Raw genomic sequence first — 15,642 nt, forward strand, 5'->3', positions numbered from 1 at the left:
TTGTTGATCATTTTTTTCTCTCTCCTTCCTCCAATTCGAGCAAAACAAACAATTCTGAATGGAAATTGTTGTTGATGAAAACTTCAAGTTCCCATCTTCATGATAAATGATCGGTTTTTTAACTGAAAAGAGGAACGAGTAATATCTTATCTATTTTTTTACCTTCGATTCTTAATCTTGATTGAATTCTGTATGAAACAATATTTCATCTCGTATTCATAGTAAGTAAACATTGAGAACATGTTATTTCATATTTTTGGGTGAATAATCATTTCCCATCATGTATTTACTCTGAATCTGATTTAAAGGGGGAGAGTGATATTAAATGATTTCGTTGGTGGAAAAGTAATAGTTAAGTGATTTTTGAGAATTAACTTTAAATCAACAACTGATTATTTTTATTCATTCAATGGAATCAGTTTTTAATTAGTTCTAAAGTTAGCTGAAATTTTCGCTTTCAAGAGTTTCAATGCTGCTCTTTTCCTCTCGAATACTTTGATTGCCATGATAACAATATGGGGATTCTTCTTGATTTTGATTGTCAAAATAATGATGGTAAAAAAAAGAAACAAAATTCCTGATCACAATTAACTTTAATCATGTTCTTCTAAGATGTTTACAATGTATCCATAATAATGAGTTGATAAAGTTTGGTGAAAAGGTGATAACTTTACTTGGAATTTTTTTTTGCTTCTCTTTTTCTTACTATTGAAACTTAGTATTCATTTTAAAGGTGAGGGAGTAAAAAAAGTTCCGAGAGTGGGAAGAGAGGGTTGATTTTTTTTCTGTCGAGGAAGTGGATGATAAGGAGGAGGAAGAAGAGGAAGACAACAGTGAGATGAACAATGAATTAAACATTGTATGTATCTGTAGATCATTTTGGAGGGAGAGTGTAAATCAGAACAGAAAAAGCAAGTTAATGAGAGTATGAAAATTACTGATTAAATTCTGAGGAACCGGAAACATGAAGGAAAAAATAATTGTTCATATTTCATGGGAACAAATGAAAAGTGACGGTCAAAGATAACGGTAAACGGTTTGGAGTAGGATAAAATTTGTAACCTGATAATATGAATAAAAAATTATGATGACTCAATTTACAGATAATTGTTTATCATGATATCCAGAAAAAGCGACAAACTTCAGAGTATGAAGTATATATTACTTTGTATGACCATAATTTCATCAGCAAAATGATAATCAAGTGATGATATTGTATGAATCTGGATTAGGGAAACATGATGAACCATGAGATTATTTCAGAGAATCAACTTGAAAGTTTGCTAGAGAATAAAAAAATGAATCGTAAAAAAATTCCATTACATTCTCTCAGTCACTTATCGACAGAATTTTCATTCTCTGATTTCAACTCGAGAGTAGATTTTGTTCATTTCCACCTTTCAATTCCGACAATCTTAGTAAGCAGATTTATCTGTTAGTGTATCAATTGGTTTTCAACACTTTTCCACAGACAATCTTGGCATTTTTGATGAAAATTTTTCTGTCATTCATCAGAAAACCCCATGAAATGCTGAGATACATTATAAGAGGATCAACATCGTTATTAGATTGATTGTAGATGTTGAGTCGTGTTTTTTTTTCATTGACCATTTTATGATGATGAAAGATTGGAAAGTTTGAAGATTCTCAAAATCTAATAGAGAGAAAAGTGTTCAGAATATTTGGTTCCTCTTTTCCATGTATGTACAGAACTCTGATCATCATCATCATCCATATTTACAACAGAATCGCTAAGTAACTTGTAATTTTGGCTTTTTCTGTCTCTTTTCTCTCTCTCTCTTCGTTTTCTTCTGCATCATTATCATCATCATGCATCATCCATTGGTCATTACGATGACAGTAGAATGTGAGGAATCGAAAGAAAACTTTCCTCTTCAATTTCAACCTAAAAGTAGGAACGAGAGAGGAAAAATTCTGAGCACGATTCTGTTCCAAGGGTTCTAGTTACATCTATTATTATATATATAATATACTTCCAGTCATCTCGTTAGCTCCATCATCATCATGTAACCTTACAATATTTTGTTTTCCATCATCATGTTGTTAATGTTTCCCTTTGGTTGAACTTTCTTGTTGTTTTTTTTTTTCCGCCTGTAATCCAAATTTCATCAATTTCCATGATACTTATCATCATCATCATCATGGTTTCGATTCTTATTATCCAGATTGTGGTCAACATTTTGCTTCCTTGGCCACAGAAAAAAACTTGATAACTTTATCCATGATAAACACATGATTATGATGGAGATGAAAGGTGTAAACCGATTGAAATGATGCAACGATAACCAGAGCTGATGATCATTTTGATGAATTATAATTCTGATTTATCATTTCAAGGTTAAAATTATATTTATCCATGAGTAAAATGTTCAGATGATAATATGAACAACAGAAAAGATGAAATGTTCAAGATAATCTGGGAGTATGAGCCAAGTTTTGACTTTTGTTTTCCATGAAAATAAAGACATTCTCATGGTGTTCATATTCATCCATATGCCGACAAAGGATTCGAAATAAACTTGAAGAGAGTAAAAAAAGATCTGATACACTTGCGAATTAGTTGATCTCGGACAATTGAAAGAAATCGAAGTTCAATTGATGAATATATCGTCATTTTGTCGTTTTTTGTACATTTCTTTCTATTTTTTCCTCTTTTGCCATTATTTCCTTCCATCTTGTCCTGCATCATCCCATTTCCTTTCTTTTTTATTATTCTTTTTTGCCTCTGGTGGGAATTGGGAATGAGATCATTCACATTCACATTCATGTTAAATCAGTAGTTATCCTTTGACTGTTGATGAAAAAATACTGTGACAACCTTTACTTTTTTTTCTGTTACATGTAACATTCTTATTCTCATCCTCATTATCATCATCATCATCTCTCGAGATATACAATTATCTTCATCATCTTTCGCTGTTTAATTCACTTTGGATACAAAGTAACTACAAAAATCATCCCTCTTAATCACTAATCTACTAATATCAGATGAAGATGATGACGATAAGTATTATATCATACACTTTACCTATTGTTTATGTATATTTACTCCTGGTTATCTCATTTCCACACCCATGGAGATGGACAATCAAAAGGATAAAAATGTTAATACTTCTTACAGACTAATCTACAATTAAGATCTTATTCATTACCAATATTCATTGATAATACTTTCGTATTCTTGCTGATCAACATTTTTATTTCCCAACTAATTATCATTAATTATTAGCCTATTTATCTTAATTTACCTTAAAGGTAAACTATTACAACTATTAAAATATATATAAAGTCCAGTCACATACCACAAATATCAACTGTCCACCTTTTTCATCTCAATGATTATTGATGATGATGATGATGATGACAAGAGTTTGTGTGATAAATGGGATAACCCTTTTATTAACATTATTTGATTTAAACAATTAAGCTAATTATCCATTTATACATACATATAACCATTTGCAAATACAATTAAAAGTCTCTAATGAACAATCATAATTATCACAGAAACTTACAAACCCTAAACAATAAACTGGATCAGTAAACTTGAAACCTTGACATTAATGAACAAGCAAATAAACAAACAAACAATTAAATTGATGAATTACATTTTCAGTTCATACAATTGACTAAAATTAATCAACATTAATTTATAAACAAGAGTTATAAAAATAATTTCAAATTCTGATCATAAGAGGAGTAGGAAAAAAAAACATAAAAATCTACATGAAATTGACTCAATAGAGATGAGAAAAAATAGTCCAATCAAAATGTGATTGCCTTTTGTATACATAAATGGAATAGTAAAATGTATCAACATTAATCAACATTCTGATGACAGTGTATTTGACCTAATTAAGGTTGTACTTTTATTGTTAATCATTGAAGTAACAATTAATGTAAATTAATTAATTGTACAACTAATCAATTAAACATCGGGTAAACATAATCAGGGAATCACAGACAGAGAGAGATAAAATTAGGATGAGAAAATGAAGGAAAAAAACTGTCTAATCAAGGATCACACCTTAAACAGATATCCAAATGAACTCATGTAATATTAAGGGTTAATTGTGATCACTGATGATAATGGAAAGTAAATTAACTCAATTGATTAAGATTTATCAACAACGATTGTTGTTGTTGCTACTGTTTCTGGTAATTTACAGTAATTTGAATTAATTAAATTACTCCCATGATAATGATAAAGGAAGAAGAAAACATTTACTCCAAATCCATATAAGTGTCGGTGTGTATGTGTGTATATTCATTAAGTGGGTATTCGTATGAAACCTGTGAAAGAACAAAAAAAAAATAAATCTCAACACTTAATTGTAAATCGTCATGTTGATTATTCAAATGTATTCCAATCAATAATTAGCAGCAATATACGAAATTATTTTATTCATTGTCTGTATTGAAATTACTGAATATTTATGTAAGAATCTAAGACAAAGTCTATTAGATGAGATTCAACTATTTAATATAATGTTAATTATTGTTCATGGTAAATAATGATGATTATTATTAGAAAAATATTGAGAACCATTTCTATGTGGAAATTGAAAGTTCTGATTGAGAGGATCAGGGGAAGAATAGAAAAAATTGAATCAGAATTTTTTTCTCACTTTGGTTTGTAGTATTATGATATATATATAAAATATATAAATGTGACTGTATGTGAATACCTTCATTAAAAACATCATTTAGGGTTGACAGCTAACAATTTACTCTGACAATTTGATTTATGGTTGATTTACTATGGTTAATATTGTTGACACTTTCATTCATCTGAAGATCATTTTTTCTTTTTTTCTCTTTGAGCCTGATTTTTGTATCATTCACTTTCTTTGGCTCTTCCATCATTATCAACTCTCTCTCTCTCTCTCTCTCTCTCTCTCTCTCTCTCTCTCTTTCACTTTATCTTTCTTTCTCACTTTTTCCTCATCTCACTCAGAACAAATGAAAGTCACTTATTCACCTCAATTTAAATTGTTCTAAACAGGGAAATACAAATAATGGTTTCAAATGATTATCATTAGTATCATGGGATGAAAATCAAGTGAGACAGCAGTGAGAGAGAAAGTGAGAATGATACCTTGAAAAAATAGAGATGATGTGATGATAATGGATGAAAAGAGGGTGGGGACACATGGGAATGGGATAATGTTGAGAATGGAAAAAGGTTGATTTTCTGGATACGTTATAACATGATATTCAGTTTACGGTTCAAATGTTCAAACTCGTGATTGTAATTTATTAATATAATTTTAAAGCTTTCTCTCTCTCTCTCTTCACATCTCTACATTGCTTACCAACTCATTATGAGATTGTAGAAGTTTTTAATGCATCTCTAAATGAAGAGCTCAATGTTTACCTTATGATTGAGATTATTTTTCAAGTTTAATTTACCTGAATTTTATTGAGCTTCAAAAAATTGTTCTTAGTCTCTTTTGATGTTCATGCATGAAGGTAAATTTAAATTATTCTGCTACCATTAGTTTCAACGAGAATAAGGTTAATCTGATTAGTGAATCAAATGATATTAGTTTATGGAGAGAGAGAGAGAGAGAAAGGGAGAGGGGAAATAAAACTCAAGCTGAATGTTAATTGTCCGAATGAAATTCAATTCTATGTTGACCTAATCAATTATTCCAATGTCATTTTAATTCAATAGCTTATCAACAAATTGTGTCTTCCATTTGCCACTTTTCAGTCTCAATGCTGAAGACAAAAAGTTTTAACAATTTGTATATTCAGTTATTCATAGGGAATACAAAGTAAACAAGAATCAGTGTTTTATTTCCCAGGAAAAACAATTGATTCTAATCTTTTTCTATTAGTTAATGAGATGATGACGAATTTCATTGTTCCATTCAAATGACACAAGTGACAGTTTTATTTTGATACCAATTCCCATTTACTATTAGGCTTTTGTATTAAATAGCATTGAAATGGTCAAGCTTTAGTCTTAATTTCTAGTCAATTATTACCAATGATCATTGTTGTTATACCAAATGATCAAGTTTAATTAGTATCAATTAAATGTCACCTACAATGTCAGCACATTTAGTTTATCCTTTTTTTATTATCACATTTATTTTCTATCCAATTAATCTGTAAGATAATCTAATGAAATCTAATCTCTAATTCCTGATGCATCAGAGATCAGATAGTAAAGATCATCTTTCTACCAACAAGTTCATGAAAATGATAACACTCTTAGTTTACATGATTCTAATTCGATTGATTTTTCTCTTTTAACGATCAAGATGAAAAGTAAATAAACTTGAATTCGACCTTTAACTCTTGTTTTCTGGTTAATCTCTAAATTCAGGTTATAGTGAATTCACTGCCGCTGCTGGAACCACAATAAGCCTTCCCTGTAACACTTCAATCTGGGGTGAAGAATTGATATCATTAGTGCTTTGGTATAAAGAGACCAGTGGTTCGGGTTTACCGATCTACTCGGTTGATGCTCGAAATAGTCCTTTAAGTGAATCTAAACATTCAGTTCCCAATTCATATAAGAAGAGACTTTTTTTCGATGTTAAATTAAAACCTCCAGTTTTAAGGATAAGTCCAGTTCTTGAAGATGATGCTGGTGATTATCGGTGTCGAGTTGATTACAGAAAATCAAGGACGAAAAATTTTGTCACCAAATTAGATGTGATAGGTAAGTTCAAATCAACATTATGATTTAGAAAAATTATTATTATTATTTATTAACTGAAATCATTATGACCTTATCAAATTTCAACATCTTCTTCTTGAGATATTATTACCATGTGATGAATTTATCCATGAGATGATTAAGATACGAAATCTCAAAGGAGCATTAAAAATGATGTTGATGTTATTTTTTTTATTCATCTTATTTCCATGGATACAATGATATTGATATAATAAAAAACAACCAGCATCTAATTATTAATTATTATTATCATAAGATGTGAAGGTTTCGTGATAAAAACAAATTTTTATGATTAAATTTTGATATGAAATTATTTTCACCACGAAAAGAGTAAAGTTAATCAACTTTATCATCTTAATTCAACAGAATCTTTATAAACATTCAAAAAAGTTCATCACGATGAACATTTTTCATACTCTTCATCCTCATATCTCTCTCTCTCTCTCTCTCTCTCTCTCTCTCTCTCTCTCTCTCTCTCCTCTCTCTCTCTCTCTTCTCAATTTCTTTCTCTCTCTGATTAATTTCATCTTCCATTGTAAAAAAATAAAGTGACCATTGGAATGTTTTGTTTCTAATTTTCAATGTTCATCATGAAAAAAAAACAGAAAACAGAAAATAAAGTTGAGCCATAAAGATGAGGATAATACTTGGGATGATATTAGTGTATGGATGTTGATTCAGATGATGTTATATACTGTATAGAAGATGAAGATGATGATGATGCAAGTAAATATAATAAAGTAAGAAAGAGGAAAGAAAGTAAGAATAATAAAATGAAGATGATGATGAGAAAAGGAGGAGGAGGACAATCATTTTCAGGTCAATTTAAGGTCTAATAATATTGGGAAAACAAGATAAGCTTAGATGATGAGGATAAAGAGACAAAATCCAAGTCAATCTCTTTATCGGTTATTGAGTCACTTACATTTTTTCAACATTACATTTGCTTCACAGTCCAGTAGATACTTTTTATATTATCATCATCATCATCATCATCTTCTTCTTATGTTGTCTCATTTCAGTGACATTATCATCAACAGTGTCCTCCTCCTATTCCAATTCCTACTCCTCCCATCCACCCACCACCAGATCATCATCATCATCATTCCTTTGGTGGCTTATTTTATTCTCACCATTCTATTAATGAAACTGAACACAACTTATTCCCGTTATCATGTAACAACTCATACTAACCCAACCCTTTCTAATTATATTCCTGTTTATCTTTGTTTTATCATTTTTTTCTTCTTCTCAATTATCATCTTAATAACTTTCTTGATGATCAGATGAAATGAATTCTGTGGTAAATCATCAAGCCTCTAGTTCATTTCAATTATCGAGTTGACATTTAATTTTAATTAATGATATTCACTTGATAATCAATCAAAATTTATAGAATATCAATAAATGATCCATCAATTTTAATACTATTCAGTAGATGTTAATATAACCCTATTAGCGTGTTACTATGAACCTTTAGATGAAATTATCACTGAAAACAAGTCAAAGAAGGGAAAAGTTTTATCGAATTTTGTTCGAGATTCGAATTATTAAATGAAAGATTTCATCTATTCTTTATTAGATTTTTTTACAACTTTTACTCTTAAATAATAAATTTCACATGTTTAGTATTTGGTATTTTGCTTGTTAAGCTTTGATTATTTTCTAATCGATTGAATCAGTCCAGTTCCGTTATCTAATCTTTTCTCATGGTATTTGAGGCTCTCACGATTCTGTGCTCACAAATCATCATGATAAATGGTTAGACTTCTTTCTATATATATTGACTTTATATTATTATAGAGATAAATTCTTATATCTCTTTCATCAACTTTCATCAGTCAAATATTATTATGATTCTTTTATCAAGATACCAGAACTTTTCATCATCTTTATGTTATTTATTGTTACATCTTTATCTCACTATTACTCTCTCTCTCTCTCTTTCTCTCTCTCTTCCCACCCTGTCCTTCTGTGCCAACGTTTTCCCATCCATTCATGATGGAATACTTGATATAATGTTATTTTTTCTGTGGTAAGTGAAGGAAAAGTGGAATAGGGAGAGAAATGAATGATAAAAAAGTTCATTTAGAATGAGACAGATCGAAGCAAATATTTCTTTATCTTGATCATAGTTCTATTTACTTACCATGATTTCCCAAAAGCTTAGCAGAGAATTATCATCATGCATTTCCAATGAATCAATGATAAATATTGTTTGATGATTTTTGTAAGGACCAAAAGGAAATTACAACTAGAAAATTCAGTGTTAGACTTGAAACTACACAACAATTTTTTGAAACATCAACTCCCATGGATAAGGGAATGATATATAAAAAGACATGATTACAAATAGTAAATTCTGATTTTTTCCCTGAACGGTATTCATGATATTAGAACAGAACTGGTTAAAAGTAGCAGATACTTAATAATAAATTTTTGACTTTCCGTCATCTCTCATCTACAGATAGACTTTAGTATCACCATCATGCTTCATTTTGTACCAGCTCATTGTAGTGCATAAACATGTAGCATCATCATCATCGTCATGAGAAGAAGAAATGAAAAAAAGCGAAGAAAAATTTTGAAACTTTTCTCCTTCTCTGTTACCTTCACTATTTTATCATCATCATTCTTTATGACGATGATGAGGAAGACAAATAAGATGCTTGCGAAGATCAGAGTCACTCGTGATTTATCATCTTTACTTGCAAACTAACATCTTTTAACATTTGCATAAAAGAACATAAGCTTTTCCGTTCTCTTCAATTTTACTTAGCAATTTTTTCCATCCCCAACAGTTTCCTCATCATGATGACATCTTCATCAACCATGAACAAATTGCTATTATAATAATAAATTTCTAGAATAAAACTGAACCTGGAGAGCCGATTCTATCTCAAAATGAATACAAGTCAAGATCAAATTGAATCGATAAGCAGAAAGATAGAGACAGAGCAAAGAATGGGGAAAAGTTCAAGAGGACCAAATAGACCATGGAAAATAGAGCGTTAATTCAATCAGATCTGAAATTAATCGTGAAAAGATAGTTAACCTTTGCCCACTTTGCGAGAAAAACTTATCAGCATTCGCTATAAGAAATGTCAAGATAATGATGATCTTCAAACATGAATTGATTGATCTCAGGACAAGTATTAGATAAATTGTTCACAATTAATTCCTTAAGTTTAATCTGTACACAGTAAACGTTGAATTAGTTAATTCTGTATATAATTAACATCATTATTATAATAATATATTAATTTATTCTCAAATAATAAGTAAATATATACCAAGACACATACACACACACAAGTTGATTATCTTTTATATATATATTATTATTCTGGTTCATATTCAATTGATATTATTATCATGATTATCATTTTCATCATCATGTGACTGTTACCATGATAAGTTCAATGTATAAGGTTGAATAATATGATAATATAAGAATCCCTGTTTACCATAAATCAACAAACAACTTCCAACATTTTTCTTAGTAGATTATGAGGTGAAAAATGATTTACTCCCAAAGTAAAGTTACAATATTATATATAAAGATTATTATTAATATAAAACAGTTGATGTTTCATCTTTCATCATAATCATCAACAACAACATTAGCATCTTCATCCTTTCATTTTTTTAATAATCACTTGACTTCATCATTTATATATATATATATCTTAACATGGAATCGCTATGAAAACATCATTATGATAATATCTCATTTCAAAGATTGAATTGATTATCAGCAATCAGGTTAAATATGAGATCAGTATATTTTTTTATTTCTGTTCATGATAAAAGTTAAAGATATTAACAATTTGAACAATTATTTCCCTCTGTTACTTACAATTTAATATTTTAGCTCCACCAAAGGAGATGATCATAACTGACCAAGCGGGCCAACGTTTAATTGGTACAATTGGTCCATATGATGAAGGAAGTGACCTTAAGTTAACATGCGAAGCCAGAGTAATTTAATTGATTCAGATGATGATTTTACGCTAATTAATTTGCAGAAAAAAAACCTTCAACAACCTCGACCTCTAACTATGTTCTGTGATGTATGACCTCAACTACTCTGGTCTCAGCAACAAAAGAGACTCTATGTTATGTTGACTTTAAATACGTTGAACATGTTTATGGCCAAAGTGGTTCAAGGGTTTCGAAAATGAATCTGTTTAATCTAAATTGTTTAATTTTCTTGATATTAATTATTATTCACTTTAACAGGTAATCCATTGCCCAATATTACCTGGTGGAATGGTGAAAGTTTACTCGATGATACCTTCGCCTCCTCATAATAATATGAAAATGAAATAATTATAACCATTTAAGTCGAAACCATTTTTACTCAATTAACTTAAAGCCTCAAATACTAACTTAACCGTCCCAATTGAAAGCTCAATTATTTTAGATATAAATCGTAAGTATTAGAATAGTGTTTTAGAAAATGAGTTGATTTTGTTGTTGTTTCTGATTTAATTAAACGGTTTATTTTCTTTCATCTGTAAATAGTTAAACCATTAGATGTTAAAATTTCTTCCACTGTGAATACTTCCGTTGGTAAACGGACTGAGTAATGTCTTCAAGTGGATCTCGTCCACCGCTAAAATAGCTTGGTGGAAGGTAATGAAAAGATGACCAATGTCCGTGATACCATTTCCTCTGATGGTAATGTTACACTGTCCACGGTTTCATTTATACCCATTGTTGAAGATAATAAATATTATTCTGTCGAGCCGATAATCCATCAATTGGTTTTAGCGGACTGGAAGATGGTCGAACCTTAAATGTCCAATGTAAGTTCACAAACCATTATGATCTGTCTAATTTAATAATATGAAAAGTTCCAACATCCATAAAATGTTAATCATTATTATTTTCAATAGTTATCCCACAATTGTCCATATCATTGGGAGCCAAGATACAATATAATTCTGTCCGTGAAGGTAATGATGTTTACCTTGAGTGTAAGGTTATAGCCAATCCATGGATTACAGGGGTTACCTGGTACTTTGAAGAAGAGCCTTTGATTAGTAAACCCAATGAAGGAATCATAGTGACCAATCAATCATTGGTATTGCAAAAGGTTAGACGTAGTCAAGCTGGACGCTATTTTTGCACGGCATCAAATAGTGCTGGACAAGGTCATTCTGAGGATTTCTATCTCAAGATTAACTGTAAGGATAAAATTACTTCTCATGTTTGCACCTGAAAGCCCCTCTAATTTGTTATGTTTTTTTATTTATAATAACACCAAATAGTTGCACCAGTTTGTAAGCCAGGGCAGAAAATAATCTATGGTGTGGCTCGGAATGAGATTGTCCAGATTACTTGTGAAGTTGAAGCTGAGCCAAGTAATGTTAACTTTAAATGGTCACTTAATGCATCCAATGAGAATGTTGACATTCGTTCATTTATCACAAATGGATCGGTCAGCATTGCTACCTACCGTCCAAGAAACCGTTTTGCCTACGGGGCTTTAGCTTGTTGGGCAGTTAATGACATCGGAGTCCAACGAGATCCCTGTATATTTAATATCATTCCCACAGGTAAGCAGTTGTTTTTAATTCATGCACTCAATTCTTGCACTTGTCTTATGATGATTCTTCATTTCAATATAAATTTTAGTACCAAATAATAGACGATTTTTATTATTCTTTTCTCAAATTTTGACAGAGTATCCAGGGAGTGAAAGAATATAATTAACATTCAGGTTACATTTGAAAAAAAGGAAAAGATTTCAACATGTCAATTGTGATTCTGTCTATTTGTAGTATTTACAGTCTCTCCCTGGAGAAAACAATTGAATCTTTGTGATAGTTTATCATTTTCTCTTGTTCATCATTTCATCTCTTAGAAAATGATGAAAAAATCTTTCATTCCTTAAGGAGCTTCTGATGTCAACATTTCTCTCTCTCTCTCTCTCTCTCTCTCTCTCTTGATTATTTACTCTATCAGAATCAACTTTTGATTATCATCACCATGATGATGATGGTGTTTTAATGGCTTTCAATAGATTGATGAATGACCAAATGGCTTTGAATGATGATGGTGAAAGTTTTTTTTTTACTTTTCAAATTGATTGTTATTCAATCACAAAATTTTTTCTTCCTTCTCATAATCAAATATCCGTTTCAATCATAATGAAATATACTCAAATCACCATCATCATCATGCATCATGGTGGACATTATCTGGAGAATAAAATCTTTGATTCTGTTACTAGACTCAAGTTTTTATACTTATGTTGAAAGTGAATTTGAAAATGATCATGTTGACCTGATAAAATGAAAAATGATCAACATCATCATCATGAATCAGAATCATAAAATTAAATTGATAGTCAGTAAAATTTTCTCATGAAAATAATTTCAGTGTCATTTGAGTTGATTGTTTGTTTAATCATCTGGGAGTAAAAACAATTGGAGTTTCTCTCATTAAAATAAAAGTAAATGTTGTGAAAAATAAAACAACAATCAGAGTTAATTGAATATAAAATTAACAGGAAGGTTATTATCTAGAAGAAAACAACAAACATTTGAAAATTGTATCAATATGTAATTAATTTGTTTCTTACTTGGCACTTAGGACCACCGGAAGCAGTTCGAAAATGTCAGATAACAAACCAATCGACAACCTCTTTAAACGTTGAATGTATTCCAGTGATAGCGGTGGCCTTAAGCAAGAATTTACCGTTGAGGTCTACAATTCTCCGGCAAAGTCTTCACTCTAATTATACCTCAACGACGAAACCTGCCTTCCATATACCTAATCTACTTTCAGGAACACCGTTTACATTGGTTCTTTATTCATCTAATGCTAGGGGCAGTCATTCAGTTTCAATTCAGGAAGTACTCTCGGTGAGCCAGAAAACATACAGGTATTTATTCAGTTCATTAACTTTTCCTTCTAAATGTACAAATAAATTCAACTGATGATGATTTTCTTGGCGATTATGGAACCTTCAAGATGTATCTCGATTTTTTTTATTTATTCTATTTGATGATAAAGCTACAGAATTTATCCATAAGTTGGAAACTCTCTTCTTTTTCTTCTGTCTGTAAACAATTCAAATTGATTTCTAGATATGATATTATTTCCTCTTTTCGCTTGAATACCATGAATTTAGCTTATTCAATTTTGGGCAACCGGAGAAATAACAACAACAGTAACTACAATCATTGAATCGTTATAATGGCTTGAAGGTGAAAATGCTTGAATCATTCTCATCAAAGTTTTTGTTTTGGTTTAATCATTATTATCATCATAGAGAATACAAAGAGGAACAGGAAGAAGATGAAAATATTTATTATAATGATGAGGATGAGTATGGATAAAGTGTTGTAGTAAAGATACACAAGAAGGTGGAACTTGATTTTTACAAGAAAAAGCGGTTCACTTGGATGGACATGACTTCTAAATGATGATTGTTCTTCTATTGAGTAGAGTGAGATCATCTCGAGTAGAAAGAGAAGAGAGAGAGAGAGAGAGAGAGAGAGAGAGAGAGAGAGAGAGAGAGAGATGGAAGAAAAATAGCTAAATAGGTGGTTATACTATTACTACACCAGCCATTGTCTTAATCAATATGATAACCTTGGACTCTGAACATCTTTGTAAAGACAAATCAGTTCCATGATCTGATTAATATTGTAGAACGACAATTCTTCAATACAAGATGAAGGAAGTTCAATACTTCCGGTTTTTGTTTCTTTTTTGTTTCATGTTACTTTGATTTCTCTTCCGCTTTCCGAATATTATAATGATGATTGCTGTCCACTTACTGGACTGTTAATACAATTGATTAAGACATTGTTTTCCATTGAGATAGAAGATTTAAATTAATTTCATATATGTTCATGTATATTAATAGTTATCTACTGAATCTTCATGTCGATTTACAATTGAATTCATGATATACTCATCGATTGATCAGTTCATCAACTCATCATCATTTGGAAAAACCTTAAAGTCTAAATTGAATGAGTAATGATTCAAATGTATTACATACAATGGAAATTTAAATAAAACTTTTCTCTTTTTATCATGAAATAACCTCTCTCAATTGAGCATTAACATGATAATGAAAGAGTAGGAAGAGATAAATCTGAACAACAAAAGCAATAAACTTAATCTGAATCTGTAATAAAGAGAAATTACAAAAAATCATCATTATCATCATCATTGGAAACAAAGTATTTAGTCAAATGATCATTAACCTTTTATCTCAATCTTATCTGGTTGATCTGAAAATAATCATGAACTTTCATGAGGAAACAGGATGAATAAAGTTTCATTAAGTTACAGAGTTACGATTGAAAATTTCAATACATCCGATAAACTTGAACTGTTCAAGTGTAATATAAACTATTTATTGAGAAAAGTTTCAACAGTTAAAATTTCATCATGAAATTTACCATGTATTCATCTAATCATCTTCTGAGTGCCAATTAAACGTATCAATTGATTGTCCAAACGATAATTATCAGGACACAATTTAAAAAAAAATGCTTATGATAATTAATGATTAATAATAGAGGTTAATTATTTTCCAAGCAGATATTTAGTCAACTCCAAATAGCTATGAACTGTGGGCTTATTATTATTTTAATTGTACCATAATTATAATCAAGATTATCTTAATTGCTTCATGATTAACTATCAATGATTCTTAACAATTGTGCCACTGTTGTGTCCAATTAACTGCTAACCATTGGCAATTCAAATATTAACCATGATAACTGTGAGGTTAAAACTTAATTAGAAGTTGATTCATAGTCTAATTAGAGACTAATTTAAGTTAATTAAACTGGTAATTAAGCTCAGATATATTTGTAGTAACTACTCTACTTGAGATTCTCAATTAAAAATAAACATAATTTTGATTCATATAATTAGTTTGAAATTTAAATATC

General features: G+C 30.1%; 1 pseudogene; it reads left to right on the forward strand.

Annotated features, from left to right (window-relative positions):
* The window catches only part of LOC128394899 (hemicentin-2-like), a 28,319-nt pseudogene extending 14,709 nt beyond the window's left edge, over window positions 1-13,610 (forward strand).
* The last annotated feature ends 2,032 nt before the right edge of the window (window positions 13,611-15,642 follow it).

This window comes from Panonychus citri, unplaced genomic scaffold, assembly GCF_014898815.1.
Source record: "Panonychus citri isolate SS breed McGregor unplaced genomic scaffold, ASM1489881v1 Contig00140, whole genome shotgun sequence".
Taxonomy (NCBI): Eukaryota; Metazoa; Arthropoda; class Arachnida; order Trombidiformes; family Tetranychidae; genus Panonychus; species Panonychus citri.